At 29.1% G+C, this 18,881-nt stretch overlaps 1 long non-coding RNA gene across 1 annotated transcript; it reads left to right on the top strand.

Moving 5' to 3' along the window:
• Positions 1–572: 572 nt before the first annotated feature.
• Positions 573–1,584, top strand: LOC140049389 (uncharacterized). The gene is made up of 3 exons (XR_011845244.1): positions 573–686; positions 789–860; positions 1,529–1,584. It is a non-coding gene; the product is annotated as an uncharacterized lncRNA (long non-coding RNA).
• The last annotated feature ends 17,297 nt before the right edge of the window (positions 1,585–18,881 follow it).

Here is an 18,881-nt window from a genome sequence, read left to right as displayed (position 1 = left end):
TTCTATAGAGCCATCTACAGCAATGAGCCGGTTCAAGGCCTACATGTTAGAAACTTTAAAAATACCGGCAAAGCATGCAGCACAGGTCATAAAGGGGATAGAGGGAATTTGGAGTGAAGCAGGGGAGAAGGGATATTCTCCAAAGATATTAAAGACGTAACATTTTTTTATTACAATTATATTAATAGAAAAAGGAAGAAGCCAAACAATTTAAATTTCATTTAGCATTAAAATAAAAAGTTTTCTTAAATGTCAGCTATAGATTGTGAGTATAATGTATTATTGCCTGCTACCTTCATTTTCTTGAAGGAAGAAATAAATGTTAAGTTGAATTTGAATTGAATTTTAAACCATGTGAAGTTACCATGAATCACTCGATCCTAATTACTATAATGAAGATATTACATATTTTAATATTCGATTTTTGTGTATTGTACTCTTCTTTTCATTTTTTTAAAAATAATTGTTTAGTGCTGTTAGCCATTTACAATTGAAGCTTGCTGGCTCCACGTTAAGACACTACCTGTGCTCCTTTGTGAAAATATTGGACTACATTTCAATATACGAATCTAAATCTGTTTCGCTTGCCGAAATATACAAGTGCAAAGATGCATGCAAAGGCCTGAGCAAAGCTCTCAGAAAACGCATTTCTGAAGAGAAGGCCAAAAAGCACGAAGAAATTGAAGGTAACATCTATTGAATTAAAGTTTTTCTTTTCATCAAATGTTTGAAAGTCATATTATTTAAATTGAAATAATAATAATAATATGTTTTAATTTTCTTTTAAGGTGATCTAGTTTCGGCGGACGAACAATCCCATTATCTCAGAAAATCTGAGAAAACAATTAAAAGCATAGTTGGTATGTTTTTTATATTATTTCTTTATCCATAAAATGTATTGATAATCATAAGATTTATCATATTGTATGTTATTAGGTAAAGACTAGGAGAAACTAGGAGAAATAACTAAAACTAACCTTAATCCTAGCTTATTTAGTCATTGTGTTAGTAAAGGTAATTAGGTATAGGTAAAATGTTGATTATGATATTGTTCTAAGGTTCACCTGTATTTACCAGGACAAGGTCACTATGTAAATGATCAAAATCCTTTTACTAAACTAAGTACAGTAGTAGTTAATTGATTTCCAAGTACCCTTAATCTATCTGGGTGCATTCTTGCACAATATTATTATGGTTGTCTGGCTGGCTATCCTTTTACTTTTACTATTGATATATAAAAATGTAGTATGTTACCTTTTATTTCAGGCATTGGATGATTGGCAATTTTAATTTTATTAAATTAAACTAGGAGAATGGGAAAAGTAAACTATTTTAAAGGCAAAAATATTCACACATAATTTTATAATAAATAAATAACCTTATTTCTGAACATTTACATCTAGTTCAAATCCTGATGTGTCATACATCATCCACTCAATAACTGTGTATTTAATTTTTAATATTTTGTTTTAGTGGTTTATAGAATGTGTTAATCCATGCTAATCACTAAAATCTATTTCTTTTATAGAATACTATCATAGCTCAGCTGGTAGAGCATCGGCACTCTTGTTGAAAGTCTCAGGTTCAAATCCTGATGTGGCATACACTTTCATATTAACATCATCCACCAGATAACTGCATGCATGTTTTTTTTTTGTTTAGTAGTTTATAGAATGTGTTTGTGTGTTTATTTTACTTTAATTTAATCTATGCTAATCACTCAGATTCAAATCCTGATGTGGCATACACTTTCATATTAACATCATCCACCAGATAACTGCATGCATGTTTATTTGTTTAGTAGTTTATAGAATGTGTTAATCCATGCTAATCACTAAAATCTATTTCTTTTATAGAATGCTATCATAGCTCAGCTGGTAGAGCATCGGCACTCTTGTCGAAGGTCTCGGGTTCAAATCCTGATGTGGCATACACTTTCATATTAACATCATCCACCAGATAACTGCATGCATGTTTATTTATTTAGTAGTTTATAGAATGTGTTTGTGTGTTTGTTTTATTTTAATTTAATCTATGCTAATCACTCAGATTCAAATCCTGATGTGGCATACACTTTCATATTAACATCATCCACCAGATAACTGCATGAATGTTTATTTGTTTAGTAGTTTATAGAATGTGTTTGTATGTTTGTTTTATTTTAATTTAATCTATGCTAATCACTCAGATTCAAATCCTGATGTGGCATACACTTTCATATTAACATCATCCACCAGATAACTGCATGCATGTTTATTTGTTTAGTAGTTTATAGAATGTGTTTGTATGTTTGTTTTATTTTAATTTAATCTATGCTAATCACTCAGATTCAAATCCTGATGTGGCATACACTTTCATATCTAACATCATCCACCAGATAACTGCATGCATGTTTATTTATTTAGTAGTTTATAGAATGTGTTTGTGTGTTTGTTTTATTTTAATTTAATCTATGTTAATCACTCAGATTCAAATCTGATGTGGCATACACTTTCATATTAACATCATCCACCAGATAACTGCATGAATGTTTATTTGTTTAGTAGTTTATAGAATGTGTTTGTATGTTTGTTTTATTTTAATTTAATCTATGCTAATCACTCAGATTCAAATCCTGATGTGGCATACACTTTCATATTAACATCATCCACCAGATAACTGCATGAATGTTTATTTGTTTAGTAGTTTATAGAATGTGTTTGTGTGTTTGTTTTTTTTAAATTTAATCTATGCTAATTTTTCGGATTCAAATCCTGATGTGGCATACACTTTCATATTAACATCATCCACCAGATAACTGCATGCATGTTTTTTGTTTAATAGTTTATAGAATGTGTTAATCCATGCTAATCACTAAAATCTATTTCTTTTATAGAATGCTATCATAGCTCAGCTGGTAGAGCATCGGCACTCTTGTCGAAGGTCTCGGGTTCAAATCCTGATGTGGCATACACTTTCATATCTCACATCATCCACCAGATAACTGCATGCATGTTTATTTATTCAGTACTTTATAGAATGTGTTTGTGTGTTTATTTTTGTTAATTTAATCTATGCTAATCACTCGGATTCAAATCCTGATGTGGCATACACTTTCATATCTAACATCATCCACCAGATAACTGCATGCATGTTTATTTGTTTAGTAGTTTATAGAATGTGTTTCAGTTTTTGTTTATTTTAATTTAATCTATACTAATTTTTCAAATTCAGATGTGACATACACTTTCATATCTCACATCATCCACCAGATAACTGCATGCATGTTTATTTGTTTAGTAGTTTATAGAATGTGTTTGTGTGTTTGTTTTATTTTAGTTTAATCTATGCTAATTTTTCAGATTCAAATCCTGATATGGCATACACTTTCATATCTCACATCATCCACCAGATTACTGCATGCATGTTTATTTGTTTAGTAGTTTATAGAATGTGTTTGTGTGTTTATTTTACTTTAATTTAATCTATGCTAATCACTCAGATTTAATTCATGATGTGGCATACACTTTCATATCTCACATCATCCACCAGATAACTGCATGCATGTTTATTTATTTAGTAGTTTATATAATGTGTTTGTATGTATGTTTGTTTTATTTTAATTTAATCTATGCTAATCACTCAGATTCAAATCCTGATGTGGCATACACTTTCATATTAACATCATCCACCAGATAACTGCATGCATGTTTTTGTTTAGTAGTTTATAGAATGTGTTAATCCATGCTAATCACTAAAATTTATTTCTTGTATAGAATGCTAACATAGCTCAGCTGGTAGAGCATCGGCACTCTAGTCGAAGGTCTCCGGTTCAAATCCTGATCTGGCATACACTTTCATTTTTATTTTGTTTTAGTAGCCACGCAATCCCGGGAGACGGCTGTAAGAGCCCACAATCTTATAGCAGCAAACCGTCAACTCGGGAGAAGTGGGGTAAGATTTAATTTCTGTCTAAAATGTTTGTATCCCGAAAGATGTTTATTTTTTATTGAAACATAACATAATATAAAGAATATATCTAACACTTTAATAATTAGCAATCAACAAGAAAACAAACATTGCATCTATTAACTAAAATTTTACTTTACTTTTTTTAATGTGCTATGTACACTTTTTCAGAATATAAATGAAACTGCTGATGTCCAGGTAAGGATGGCCATTACTTTCATATAAAAAACAAAAGAATGCAAACTGTATAATTTATGTGTTTTATAAATGCTGTATAACTACCAATTAAAGGAACACAATTTCGCATCTTAAATCATTTTAATATTAAGCTTTTATTATCCCAAATGCAATACATACTTCACTTTAAGGTATATCTTTTCTAGGTTGCATTTTCAAGTGTGGAGGACACCATAGATGAAATGCTGGTAAGATACAATTTTCACATAAATATATATTTTTCCAGTGTCCATTTATTTACAGGACTGAATTCTATGTAATCATTATTATTATCTTGTATACCTCTTTACGAATAATGAAACAAGTAATGGTATTATGTACAATATTATTTTACATTCACCAGGAAATTTCTCAAGCACATGCGAATGAAGCGCCATCATCTGTAAGTATTCAATAATTGTTAATAAGGACACATTTGTAAAGCATCAAACTAATATTGCCAGACCACACTCCAGTCCACACTCTTTTTAATTGGTACTGCAATATATGGTCAACGTTGATGTAGTATTTTTAAACAATTTGTATGAGTACTGTACATTATCGTTTTAGTACTGCAGTATGATTCCTTGAGTGATGGTAGGATTTTGAGTCTCCCAATATATTGCACTAATGTTTTTACCAGGTCAGCAAAGTTTCCTGGTATATTTGGCTTTACTGTACTTGTTTAATTAGTTTTTATTTCAGGTCAGCAAAATGTCCCTTGTACTTGTATGGACATTCTTTAACTGTTTTTATCAGGTCTTGGTATCTCAAAGAACAGGAAAATGTTTACTTTTTAAATTTGCACATTACTCTTTGTATTCTCTAGTTTGTATGCTTAGTTAATTTATTTATACAAACTAATTTGAGGCCTCCCCAAGATAACTTCTGTAGTTTCTAAAGTAATTGTTCAAATCCTCACTTTGCAGTTGTATATTGTTTAAATGTAGTAGTTTTCAGAATGATTTTTCCATACTAAATATCAACATCTTCTTCTGTTATAGAATGCTATCATAGCTCAGTTGGTAGCTTAGTAGTTTATAGAATGTGTTTGTGCTTTTTTTTTTATTTAATCTATACTAATTTTTCAGATTCAAATCCTGATATGGCATACACTTTCATATCTCACATCATCCACCAGATAACTGCATGCATGTTTATTTGTTTAGTAGTTTATAGAATGTGTTTGTGTGTTTGTTTTATTTTAGTTTAATCTATGCTAATTTTTCAGATTCAAATCCTGATGTGGCATACACCTTCATATTAACATCATCCACCAGATAACTGCATGCACGTTTTTTGTTTGTTTAGTGGTTTATAGAATGTGTTGATCCATGCTAATCACTAAAATCTATTTCTTTTATAGGATGCTATCATAGCTCAGCTTGTAGAGCATCGGCACTCTGGTCTCGGGTTCAAATCCTGATGTGCCATACACTTTCATATTAACATCATCCACCAGATAACTGCATGCACGTTTTTTGTTTGTTTAGTGGTTTATAGAATGTGTTAATCCATGCTAATCACTAAAATCTATTTCTTTTATAGGATGCTATCATAGCTCAGCTGGTAGAGCATCGACACTCTTGTCTCGGGTTGAAATCCTGATGTGGCATACACTTTTATTTTAACATCAACCACCAAATAACTGCATGCATTTTTAGTTTTGTGTAGTACTGAGTTTATAGAATGTGTTTATTTTATTTTAATTTAATCTATGCTAATCACCCATAATCAAATCCATATGTGGCATACAATTTCATATTAACATCATCCACCAGTTAATCTTACAAGCACTTTAATTACTCCTGGTATTATTGTCATTATTATTGTTATCTAAAACATCAATACAATTCTCATTTGAAATACTTAAAGTACATTTTCTGTAAAACTTATTTCACCTATTAATTTGACTTTATTATTTTTCTACTTTCAATATAACTAGTCTGTAAGCCATCCTCTAAGCAAACATGGCCCAAAGTCGAAATTCGACAACCAAGACGTTATGGACGCTGTATTTAAATTGTTTGGCAGACAAATAGAAGAGGGTCATGTGCCAAAAAGAACAGTATGTTTAATGTTTATGTATTATCTATTTAATTGTAATAATCACCATCACATTATTAAATACAATTTTTATTTTTTTTTGTAGGCAAGAGAAGTCTATAACAAAAATCCAGTTCTCCATTACTATGAATTTCAACAGTTATATGACAAAATGAGGAGGATCCATCCAAAGGTAGGTTTATGTTTTTAATTTCAGTGGCATGCAGTAGCAAGAAATTATTTAAAAGCATTGCAAGTTTTCTATAGAACTATGAAGATTTGCAAATACATAGTAGAATAATCAGTGAATTGTCTAGTCAAAATGTAGTTGATTAGTCAGTAACAGTTTAGATAATTTAAACTGCAAATACATAGTAGAATAATCAGTGAATTGTCTAGTCGAAATGTAGTTGATTAATCAGTAACAGTTTAGATAATTTAAACTGCAAATACATAGTAGAATAATCAGTGAATTGTCTAGTCGAAATGTAGTTGATTAATCAGTAACAGTTTAGATAATTTAAACTGCAAATACATATTAGAATAATCAGTGAATTGTTTATTCAAAATGTAGTTGATTAGTCAGTAACAGTTTAGAGAATTTAAACTGTAAATACATAGTAGAATAATCAGTGAATTGTCTAGTCGAAATGTAGTTGATTAATCAGTAACAGTTTAGAGAATTTAAACTGTAAATACATAGTAGAATAATCAGTGAATTGTTTAGTCAAAAGACCGTTTATTATTCAGTAACAGTTTAGAGAATTTAAACTGCAAATACATAGTAGAATAATCAGTGAATTGTTTAGTCAAAATACAGTTGATTATTCAGGAACAGTTTAGAGAATTTAAACTGTGTGTAAATAGTAGAATAATCAGTGAATTGTCTAGTCGAAATGTAGTTGATTAATCAGTAACAGTTTAGATAATTTAAACTGCAAATACATAGTAGAATAATCAGTGAATTGTCTAGTCAAAAGACAGTTGATTATTGAGTAACAGTTTAGAGAATTTAAACTGCAAATACATAGTAGAATAATAAGTTAATTGTCTAGTCAAAAGTAGTTGATTAGTCAGTAACAGTTTAGATAATTTAAACTGCAAATACATAGTAGAATAATCAGTGAATTGTCTAGTCAAAAGTAGTTGATTAGTCAGTAACAGTTTAGATAATTTAAACTGCAAATACATAGTAGAATAATCAGTGAATTGTCTAGTCAAAAGTAGTTGATTAGTCAGTAACAGTTTAGATAATTTAAACTGCAAATACATAGTAGAATAATCAGTGAATTGTCTAGTCAAAAGTAGTTGATTAGTCAGTAACAGTTTAGATAATTTAAACTGCAAATACATAGTAGAATAATCAGTAAATTGTTTAATCAAAATGTAGTTGATTAGTCAGTAACAGTTTAGATAATTTAAACTGTGTGTAAATAGTAGAATAATAAGTGAATTGTCTAGTCAAAAGACAGTTGATTATTCAGTAACAGTTTAGAGAATTTAAACTGCAAATACATAGTAGAATAATCAGTGAATTGTCTAGTCAAAAGTAGTTGATTATTCAGTAACAGTTTAGAGAATTTAAACTGCAAATACATAGTAGAATAATCAGTGAATTGTCTAGTCAAAAGTAGTTGATTAGTCAGTAACAGTTTAGATAATTTAAACTGCAAATACATAGTAGAATAATCAGTGAATTGTTTAGTCAAAAGACAGTTGATTAGTCAGTAACAGTTTAGGGAATTTAAACTGTGTGTAAATAGTAGAATAATCAGTGAATTGTCTAGTCGAAATGTAGTTGATTAATCAGTAACAGTTTAGATAATTTAAACTGCAAATACATAGTAGAATAATCAGTGAATTGTCTAGTCGAAATGTAGTTGATTAATCAGTAACAGTTTAGATAATTTAAACTGCAAATACATAGTAGAATAATCAGTGAGTTGTCTAGTCAAAAGTAGTTGATTAGTCAGTAACAGTTTAGATAATTTAAACTGTGTGTAAATAGTACAATAATCAATGAATTGTCTAGTCAAAATACAGTTGATTATTCAGTAACAGTTTAGAGAATTTAAACTGCAAATACATAGTAGAATAATAAGTGAATTTTTTAGTCAAAAGACAGTTGATTATTCAGTAACAGTTTAGATAATTTAAACTGTTGGTAAATAGTACAATAATCAATGAATTGTTTAGTCGAAATACAGTTGATTATTCAGTAACAGTTTAGAGAATTTAAACTGCAAATACATATTAGAATAATCAGTGAATTGTCTAGTCGAAATTTAGTTGATTAGTCAGTAACAGTTTAGATAATTTAAACTGCAAATACATAGTAGAATAATCAGTGAATTGTCTAGTCAAAAGTAGTTGATTAGTCAGTAACAGTTTAGATAATTTAAACTGCAAATACATAGTAGAATAATCAGTGAATTGTCTAGTCGAAATGTAGTTGATTAGTCAGTAACAGTTTAGAGAATTTAAACTGCAAATACATAGTAGAATAATCAGTGAATTGTCTAGTCAAAAGTAGTTGATTAGTCAGTAACAGTTTAGATAATTTAAACTGCAAATACATAGTAGAATAATCAGTGAATTGTCTAGTCGAAATGTAGTTGATTAGTCAGTAACAGTTTAGAGAATTTAAACTGCAAATACATAGTAGAATAATCAGTGAATTGTTTAGTCAAAAGGCAGTTGATTATTCAGTAACAGTTTAGAGAATTTAAACTGCAAATACATAGTAGAATAATCAGTGAATTGTTTAGTCAAAAGGCAGTTGATTAGTCAGTAACAGTTTAGATAATTTAAACTGTGTCTAAATAGTACAATAATCAATGAATTGTCTAGTCAAAATACAGTTGATTATTCAGTAACAGTTTAGAGAATTTAAACTGCAAATACATAGTAGAATAATCAGTGAATTTTTTAGTCAAAAGACAGTTGATTATTCAGTAACACTTAACAGTTTAGAGAATTTAAACTTCAAATACATATTAGAATAATCAGTGAATTGTTTAGTCAAAATGTAGTTGATTAGTCAGTAACAGTTTAGAGAATTTAAACTGTAAATACATAGTAGAATAATCAGTGAATTGTCTAGTCAAAAGGCAGTTGATTAGTCAGTAACAGTTTAGAGAATTTAAACTGCAAATACATAGTAGAATAATCAGTGAATTGTTTAGTCAAAAGACCGTTTATTATTCAGTAACAGTTTAGAGAATTTAAACTGCAAATACATAGTAGAATAATCAGTGAATTGTCTAGTCAAAATGTAGTTGATTAGTCAGTAACAGTTTAGATAATTTAAACTGCAAATACATAGTAGAATAATCAGTGAATTGTCTAGTCGAAATGTAGTTGATTAATCAGTAACAGTTTAGATAATTTAAACTGCAAATACATAGTAGAATAATCAGTGAATTGTCTAGTCGAAATGTAGTTGATTAGTCAGTAACAGTTTAGAGAATTTAAACTGCAAATACATAGTAGAATAATCAGTGAATTGTTTAGTCAAAAGTAGTTGATTAGTCAGTAACAGTTTAGATAATTTAAACTGCAAATACATAGTAGAATAATCAGTGAATTGTCTAGTCGAAATGTAGTTGATTAGTCAGTAACAGTTTAGATAATTTAAACTGCAAATACATAGTAGAATAATCAGTGAATTGTCTAGTCAAAAGTAGTTGATTAGTCAGTAACAGTTTAGATAATTTAAACTGCAAATACATAGTAGAATAATCAGTGAATTGTTTAGTCAAAAGACCGTTTATTATTCAGTAACAGTTTAGAGAATTTAAACTGCAAATACATAGTAGAATAATCAGTGAATTGTCTAGTCAAAATGTAGTTGATTAGTCAGTAACAGTTTAGATAATTTAAACTGCAAATACATAGTAGAATAATCAGTGAATTGTCTAGTCGAAATGTAGTTGATTAATCAGTAACAGTTTAGATAATTTAAACTGCAAATACATAGTAGAATAATCAGTGAATTGTCTAGTCGAAATGTAGTTGATTAGTCAGTAACAGTTTAGAGAATTTAAACTGCAAATACATAGTAGAATAATCAGTGAATTGTTTAGTCAAAAGTAGTTGATTAGTCAGTAACAGTTTAGATAATTTAAACTGCAAATACATAGTAGAATAATCAGTGAATTGTCTAGTCGAAATGTAGTTGATTAGTCAGTAACAGTTTAGATAATTTAAACTGCAAATACATAGTAGAATAATCAGTGAATTGTCTAGTCAAAAGTAGTTGATTAGTCAGTAACAGTTTAGATAATTTAAACTGCAAATACATAGTAGAATAATCAGTGAATTGTCTAGTCAAAAGTAGTTGATTAGTCAGTAAAAGTTTAGAGAATTTAAACTATGTGTAAATAGTAGAATAATCAATGAATTGTCTAGTCAAAAGACAGTTGATTAGTCAGTAACAGTTTAGAGAATTTAAAATCCAAATACATAGTAGAATAATCAGTGAATTGTCTAGTCAAAATGTAGTTGATTAATCAGTAACAGTTTAGAGAATTTAAACTGTAAATACATAGTAGAATAATCAGTGAATTGTTTAGTCAAAAGACCGTTTATTATTCAGTAACAGTTTAGAGAATTTAAACTGTAAATACATAGTAGAATAATCAGTGAATTGTTTAGTCAAAAGACAGTTGATTATTCAGTAACAGTTTAGAGAATTTAAACTGTAAATACATAGTAGAATAATCAGTGAATTGTTTAGTCAAAAGACAGTTGATTATTCAGTAACAGTTTAGATAATTTAAACTGCAAATACATAGTAGAATAATCAGTGAATTGTCTAGTCAAAATGTAGTTGATTAGTCAGTAACAGTTTAGGGATTTTAAACTGTGTGTAAATAGTAGAATAATCAGTGAATTGTCTAGTCAAAAGACCGTTTATTATTCAGTAACAGTTTAGATAATTTAAACTGCAAATACATAGTAGAATAATCAGTGAATTGTCTAGTCAAAAGGCAGTTGATTAGTCAGTAACAGTTTAGAGAATTTAAACTGTGTCTAAATAGTACAATAATCAATGAATTGTCTAGTCAAAAGACCGTTTATTATTCAGTAACAGTTTAGAGAATTTAAACTGCAAATACATAGTAGAATAATCAGTGAATTTTTTAGTCAAAAGACAGTTGATTATTCAGTAACACTTAACAGTTTAGAGAATTTAAACTGCAAATACATATTAGAATAATCAGTGAATTGTTTAGTCAAAATGTAGTTGATTAGTCAGTAACAGTTTAGAGAATTTAAACTGCAAATACATAGTAGAATAATCAGTGAATTGTCTAGTCAAAATGTAGTTGATTAGTCAGTAACAGTTTAGATAATTTAAACTGCAAATACATAGTAGAATAATCAGTGAATTGTCTAGTCGAAATGTAGTTGATTAATCAGTAACAGTTTAGAGAATTTAAACTGCAAATACATAGTAGAATAATAAGTGAATTGTCTAGTCAAAAGTAGTTGATTAGTCAGTAACAGTTTAGATAATTTAAACTGCAAATACATAGTAGAATAATCAGTGAATTGTCTAGTCAAAAGTAGTTGATTAGTCAGTAACAGTTTAGATAATTTAAACTGTGTGTAAATAGTACAATAATCAATGAATTGTCTAGTCAAAATACAGTTGATTATTCAGTAACAGTTTAGAGAATTTAAACTGCAAATACATAGTAGAATAATCAGTGAATTTTTTAGTCAAAAGACAGTTGATTATTCAGTAACAGTTTAGAGAATTTAAACTGCAAATACATAGTAGAATAATCAGTGAATTTTTTAGTCAAAAGACAGTTGATTATTCAGTAACAGTTTAGAGAATTTAAACTGCAAATACATAGTAGAATAATCAGTGAATTTTTTAGTCAAAAGACAGTTGATTATTCAGTAACAGTTTAGAGAATTTAAACTGCAAACACATAGAATAATCAGTGAATTGTCTAGTCAAAAGACAGTTGATTATTCAGTAACAGTTTAGATAATTTAAACTGCAAATACATAGTAGAATAATCAGTGAATTGTCTAGTCAAAATGTAGTTGATTAGTCAGTAACAGTTTAGATAATTTAAACTGCAAATACATAGTAGAATAATCAGTGAATTGTCTAGTCAAAAGACAGTTGATTATTCAGTAACAGTTTAGAGAATTTAAACTGTAAATACATAGTAGAATAATCAGTGAATTGTTTAGTCAAAAGACCGTTTATTATTCAGTAACAGTTTATAGAATTTAAACTGCAAATACATAGTAGAATAATCAGTGAATTGTTTAGTCAAAATACAGTTGATTATTCAGTAACAGTTTAGATAATTTAAACTGCAAATACATAGTAGAATAATCAGTGAATTGTTTAGTCAAAAGACAGTTGATTAGTCAGTAACAGTTTAGGGAATTTAAACTGTGTGTAAATAGTAGAATAATCAGTGAATTGTCTAGTCAAAAGACCGTTTATTATTCAGTAACAGTTTAGATAATTTAAACTGCAAATACATAGTAGAATAATCAGTGAATTGTTTAGTCAAAAGACAGTTGATTAGTCAGTAACAGTTTAGGGAATTTAAACTGTGTGTAAATAGTAGAATAATCAGTGAATTGTCTAGTCAAAAGACCGTTTATTATTCAGTAACAGTTTAGATAATTTAAACTGCAAATACATAGTAGAATAATCAGTGAATTGTTTAGTCAAAAGACAGTTGATTAGTCAGTAACAGTTTAGGGAATTTAAACTGTGTGTAAATAGTAGAATAATCAGTGAATTGTCTAGTCAAAAGACCGTTTATTATTCAGTAACAGTTTAGATAATTTAAACTGCAAATACATAGTAGAATAATCAGTGAATTGTTTAGTCAAAAGACAGTTGATTAGTCAGTAACAGTTTAGAGAATTTAAACTGTGTGCAAATAGTAGAATAATCAATGAATTGTTTAGTCAAAATACAGTTGATTATTCAGTAACAGTTTAGAGAATATAAACTATGTGTAAATAGTAGAATAATCAATGAATTGTCTAGTCAAAATACAGTTGATTATTCAATAACAGTTTAGAGAATTTAAACTGCAAATACATAGTAGAATAATCAGTGAATTGTCTAGTCAAAATGTAGTTGATTATTCAGTAACAGTTTAGATAATTTAAACTGTAAATACATAGTAGAATAATCAGTGAATTGTTTAGTCAAAAGACCGTTTATTATTCAGTAACAGTTTAGAGAATTTAAACTGCAAATACATAGTAGAATAATCAGTGAATTGTCTAGTCGAAATGTAGTTGATTAGTCAGTAACAGTTTAGAGAATTTAAACTGCAAATACATAGTAGAATAATCAGTGAATTGTCTAGTCAAAAGTAGTTGATTAGTCAGTAACAGTTTAGATAATTTAAACTGCAAATACATAGTAGAATAATCAGTGAATTGTTTAGTCAAAAGACAGTTGATTATTCAGTAACAGTTTAGAGAATTTAAACTGCAAATACATAGTAGAATAATCAGTGAATTGTTTAGTCAAAAGACAGTTGATTATTCAGTAACAGTTTAGAGAATTTAAACTGCAAATACATAGTAGAATAATCAGTGAATTGTTTAGTCAAAAGACAGTTGATTAGTCAGTAACAGTTTAGAGAATTTAAAATCCAAATACATAGTAGAATAATCAGTGAATTGTCTAGTCAAAATGTAGTTGATTAATCAGTAACAGTTTAGAGAATTTAAACTGTAAATACATAGTAGAATAATCAGTGAATTGTTTAGTCAAAAGACCGTTTATTATTCAGTAACAGTTTAGAGAATTTAAACTGTAAATACATAGTAGAATAATCAGTGAATTGTTTAGTCAAAAGACAGTTGATTATTCAGTAACAGTTTAGAGAATTTAAACTGTAAATACATAGTAGAATAATCAGTGAATTGTTTAGTCAAAAGACAGTTGATTATTCAGTAACAGTTTAGATAATTTAAACTGCAAATACATAGTAGAATAATCAGTGAATTGTCTAGTCAAAAGTAGTTGATTAGTCAGTAACAGTTTAGAGAATTTAAACTGCAAATACATAGTAGAATAATAAGTGAATTGTCTAGTCAAAAGACAGTTGATTAGTCAGTAACAGTTTAGAGAATTTAAACTGCAAATACATAGTAGAATAATAAGTGAATTGTCTAGTCAAAAGACAGTTGATTATTCAGTAACAGTTTAGAGAATTTAAACTGCAAATACATAGTAGAATAATCAATGGACTGTATAGTCAAAATGTAGTCAGTAACAGTTTAGATAATTTCCAAGGATATCCTTATAACCCTTTTTAAAAATTGGAGTCACTTGTGCCACCTTCAAGTCATCATGAAAAACACCTGTGACAAGTTATAAGTTAATAATATATGTTAATGGCTTTGCAATAACAATAGATGAATCCTTAATTAATCTAGCAGATAACTGGTCATGTCAAGTGGACTTTTTTATATCTATATTTCTTAATAATTCTTTAAATTCTAAAACAGGTTTCCAAAATAAAAGAGGAACTAATTGAATTTTTCAAATAATCATTGGAACTTTTTTGAGAACAATCAATCTTGCTTGCTAATTTCTGCCGATATTTACAAAATAATCATTAAACAAGTCGGCTTTTTGTTCATTGGAATTACATTCAATATTAACATCATTTAATTATTCTTTAAGTTTATCTGGAATAATTTCATGAACAGTCTGACTTTTGCCTTTAAGAATACTATTTATAATTCCCCCATGTTTTAGTAGTATTACTTTTTGTTTTTTACTTTTCATAAACAAATCACCATTTAAACCATGGAGTTATATTTACTCCATGTTTAAACAAAACGTGTGTGGTTTTTTAGATATTAGTTGCTTAGTTGATTTAAACAAAACATGTGTCATGATTTAATCAGTAATTGTTGAACTGATTTAAACCATGGAGTTATATTTACTCCATGTTTAAACAAAACATGTGTGGTTTTTTAGACATTAGTTGCTTAGTTGATTTAAACAAAACATGTGTCATGGTTTAATAAGTAAGTGTTGAACTGATTTAAACAAAACATGTGTCATGGTTTAATCAGTAATTGTTGACCTGATTTAAACAAAACATATGTCATGGTTTAATCATTAATTGTTGACCTGATTTAAACAAAACATGTGTTGTGGTTTAATCAGTTTGCTTAGTTGATTTAAACAAAACATGTGTCATGGTTTAATCAGTAATTGTTGAACTGATTTAAACCATGGAGTTATATTTACTCCATGTTTAAACAAAACATGTGTGGTTTTTTAGACATTAGTTGCTTAGTTGATTTAAACAAAACATGTGTCATGGATAAGTAATTGTTGACCTGATTTAAACAAAACATATGTCATGGTTTAATCAGTAATTGTTGACCTGATTTAAACAAAACATGTGTGGTGGTTTAATCAGTTTGCTTAGTTGATTTAAACAAAACCATAGAGTTATATTTACTCCATGTTTAAACAAATCATGTGTGGTTTTTTAGACATTAGTTGCTTAGTTGATTTAAACAAAACATGTGTCATAGTTTAATCAGTAATTGCTGACCTGATTTAAACAAAACATGTGTCATGGTTTAATCAGAATTGTTGAACTGATTTAAACAACATATGTACTGTGGTTATTTAGGGTATGTCCAGACTCTTGGCCTAACACTTAAATTGTTACAAAACCATTGGTGTTGAAAAAGCTGTATATGGTTTTGACCGTTCAGTTAGGAACCTTCTACATCAATCTAATTTCGTTATAAATTTAGTAGTACCAACCCTGCCTATTATTTCATTTATCCGTGGCATTGGATATGCATTTTTTTGTAATTCATGTTAAAGCGAGCTGTACCGTCCCGTTTTGGACAGTGAGACTCTTCTTTTACTTTGCCTAACTTAGCCTGATGAATTGGATAAGCTTTTTGTCTAACTGGGTGTACGTCATGCTTTATTACAGTAGTTTTTCCATGCGAATTTTCAGTTATTATGAACATTTCCATCTACATTCCGCACACTAATCTTGGAAAAGAGGTCCTTTGTGAAATAAATGATGTTATCTTAGATATTGAAGCCAAATACGCTGATGCTTATATTATAATAAATGATGATTTTAATCGCAATAATCAATCGCAATGGATCAATATTACACGAACGTTATACATTATTCTCATTTAGAGGGTACAAACACCAACACAGTGTCAGAATAATGTATTTTGATCTATCATCGGCCTTCATCTGTTGACAAATAATTTGATAAATGCCAACGTACCTAATAAGTTGAATGGCCTTGTACTTAATTTTGTTGACACATAGATATCAATATATTAAACTGAACAGCGAAGTTAAATATGAAATTATTGTTTAGTAACACAGATTCCCCACAGGGCACAGTTTTAGCCCCTTTCCTATTCACTGTGTTCACTTCAGACTTTAAGTCCGATCACCCAGATTGTCCTGTTATCAAATTAGCTGATGACACAGCCATCCTGGGTCAAACATGACAACTATGGTTATTATAAAGCTGAAATTGACCGGTTTGTAAGGTTTTTGTAATAAAAACCATCTTAAACTTAATACTGCTATTCTAAGACCAAAGAAATGGTAATAGATTTTCGTAATAAATTTAGGGCATCTACTGATATTATTCATTCATTATTGATGGTAATCATGTAGAGATAGATTAAATTTTTCTGAATATTTAGAATATATTAGTAAGAAATTAAATACTCGTATGTAAATGCTTTTAATGTGAGTAACAAAACCATCAATATCTTTTATACGTCAGTTGTTTGTGGGGTTTGGAGTTATTGCTTAACGGGATGGGGAGAAATTGCTTTTAACAAAGATAAAGAATTAATAGATCGTCTGATTAGAAAAGTTAGCAGAATCACTTGTGTCTGTTTGCCTTCAGTTGACTATCTCTACAGAGTAAGGATAACAAATTTGTTTTCTCATATAAAAACTGATGAACTTTATTTCCTCCATGATGTGGTTATCAGTCATACTATCCCTAGGTGGACGTATCATGTGGGGAGAACCCAGTAGACTCCTGCGGTATCTCCCTATAAGCAAATAATAGGTACGGAAGCAATTTATTCCATTCCCGGGGATCATCCTGAACAAACCATACACTTAAGGGTGCCATTAAAGCTTTCCACTAATTCCTCGGTTTGTGGATGGTAGGGAGAAGTAGTACTTTTACGTCAAGAGTCTGAACATACCCTTAATAAGTAATTGTTAGTTGATTTAGACAAAACATGTCTCATCGTTTAATATTTAACATTAATTGTTTGTGTGGTGGTTTAATAACATATGTAGTTGATAAATTATTCATTATTGTACAGTCAACTTTCCTAATACCGGACACCTGGCAGAATATGTTGGATTCCGTAACGGTTTGGTATTTGGAATGTGTTTTTTAACGAGTTTACATCCTGTTCCGCATAGCAGGAAGTCCGCTAAAGTGGATAAGCGTGCAACTATGTAGTGATTGTCTCAGTCAGCTAAATTAAAACAAAAGATTAAACCACATGTGCGGCTGCTTATGAAGCCCCTCAAACGATATGTTATGCATGACTTGGCAAATAAAGCTATCCTGGTCCCATCACCTTATTGAAAATAGACCTGTCTGCTTAGTTACACAAAACTTTCCCTACATTCTTTGGAAAATTCTCTTAAAAGCTTCGGAATTTGGGGTCTTCTGGTCCTCAAGACAATTCTGGTATTGGGAGAGTGTTCGGTTTTTTCAGTTCAGAGTCCAGTATTTGGAGAGTCGACTATATTATATTCATAGCATGTGTTAATATAGTCTGGGTTCCAGACGGAGTTTTGTCTTAATATTAGTAAAAAGATAAATATTTTGGCACATATGGCGTTTCATACGTATACTACTTGATTTTCAGACAAAATTCGCGGTCGAAATAAAAACAAATAAATAAAAAAAAAGATAATACAGACTTGGGGCAAGTCTAGTGTTAATAATGAATTGTTGAAATGTTATACTATTTTAAATGATTTAATAATGGAAATGTTAATTTAAGTTACAAAAAAAGAAAAATAAAATTCTATAAAGTAATTAATGAAAACAGTAGTTTTGTCTTCTATGCAAGGAAAGACCTTTCAAGATGTTATATATGGATCATCAAATCACAGACAGGTTAAACATAATTCTAGCATTCTGTAGCTTAATAGATTATTCAGAAAATTGGCAGAAATAGAACGTGAAGCCAATCCCAAGCATATCCTAACATGGCAGTATTTTAGTTAATGATAAAGCCACCACAACATGCTACCTTATTATTTTCATATGTTTTGATGTTGATTAACATGTAGTTTGAGTTACTTTGAGTTTCATTCAGAGTCATGGTTTTTAGCAGTCATTATTACAACAAACACATTTAGACCTGGTAAGTTATAACCATACTGTAGCTAGTTTGCAAAAACTATTTTACTTGTAATAGGTTATTTTTATTTCTGCTTTCTCCTTTTTAACACCAACTCTTCTGTATGTATACTCTGAGTATACGCTAATGTTAAATACCCTAAAATAGCAGGGCATTATTTCAAAAAGCTGATCTAAACAAAAGGTTTAGTATAATTTTTACAAATATTGTTATAAATGAAAAAAAAAAAGTTATAAATTATTAAT

Source organism: Antedon mediterranea, chromosome 5 (genome assembly GCF_964355755.1).
Source record: "Antedon mediterranea chromosome 5, ecAntMedi1.1, whole genome shotgun sequence".
NCBI lineage: Eukaryota > Metazoa > Echinodermata > Crinoidea > Comatulida > Antedonidae > Antedon > Antedon mediterranea.
The sequence above is the reverse complement of the archived record's forward strand: the minus strand, read 5'-3'. Positions and strand labels throughout refer to the sequence as shown.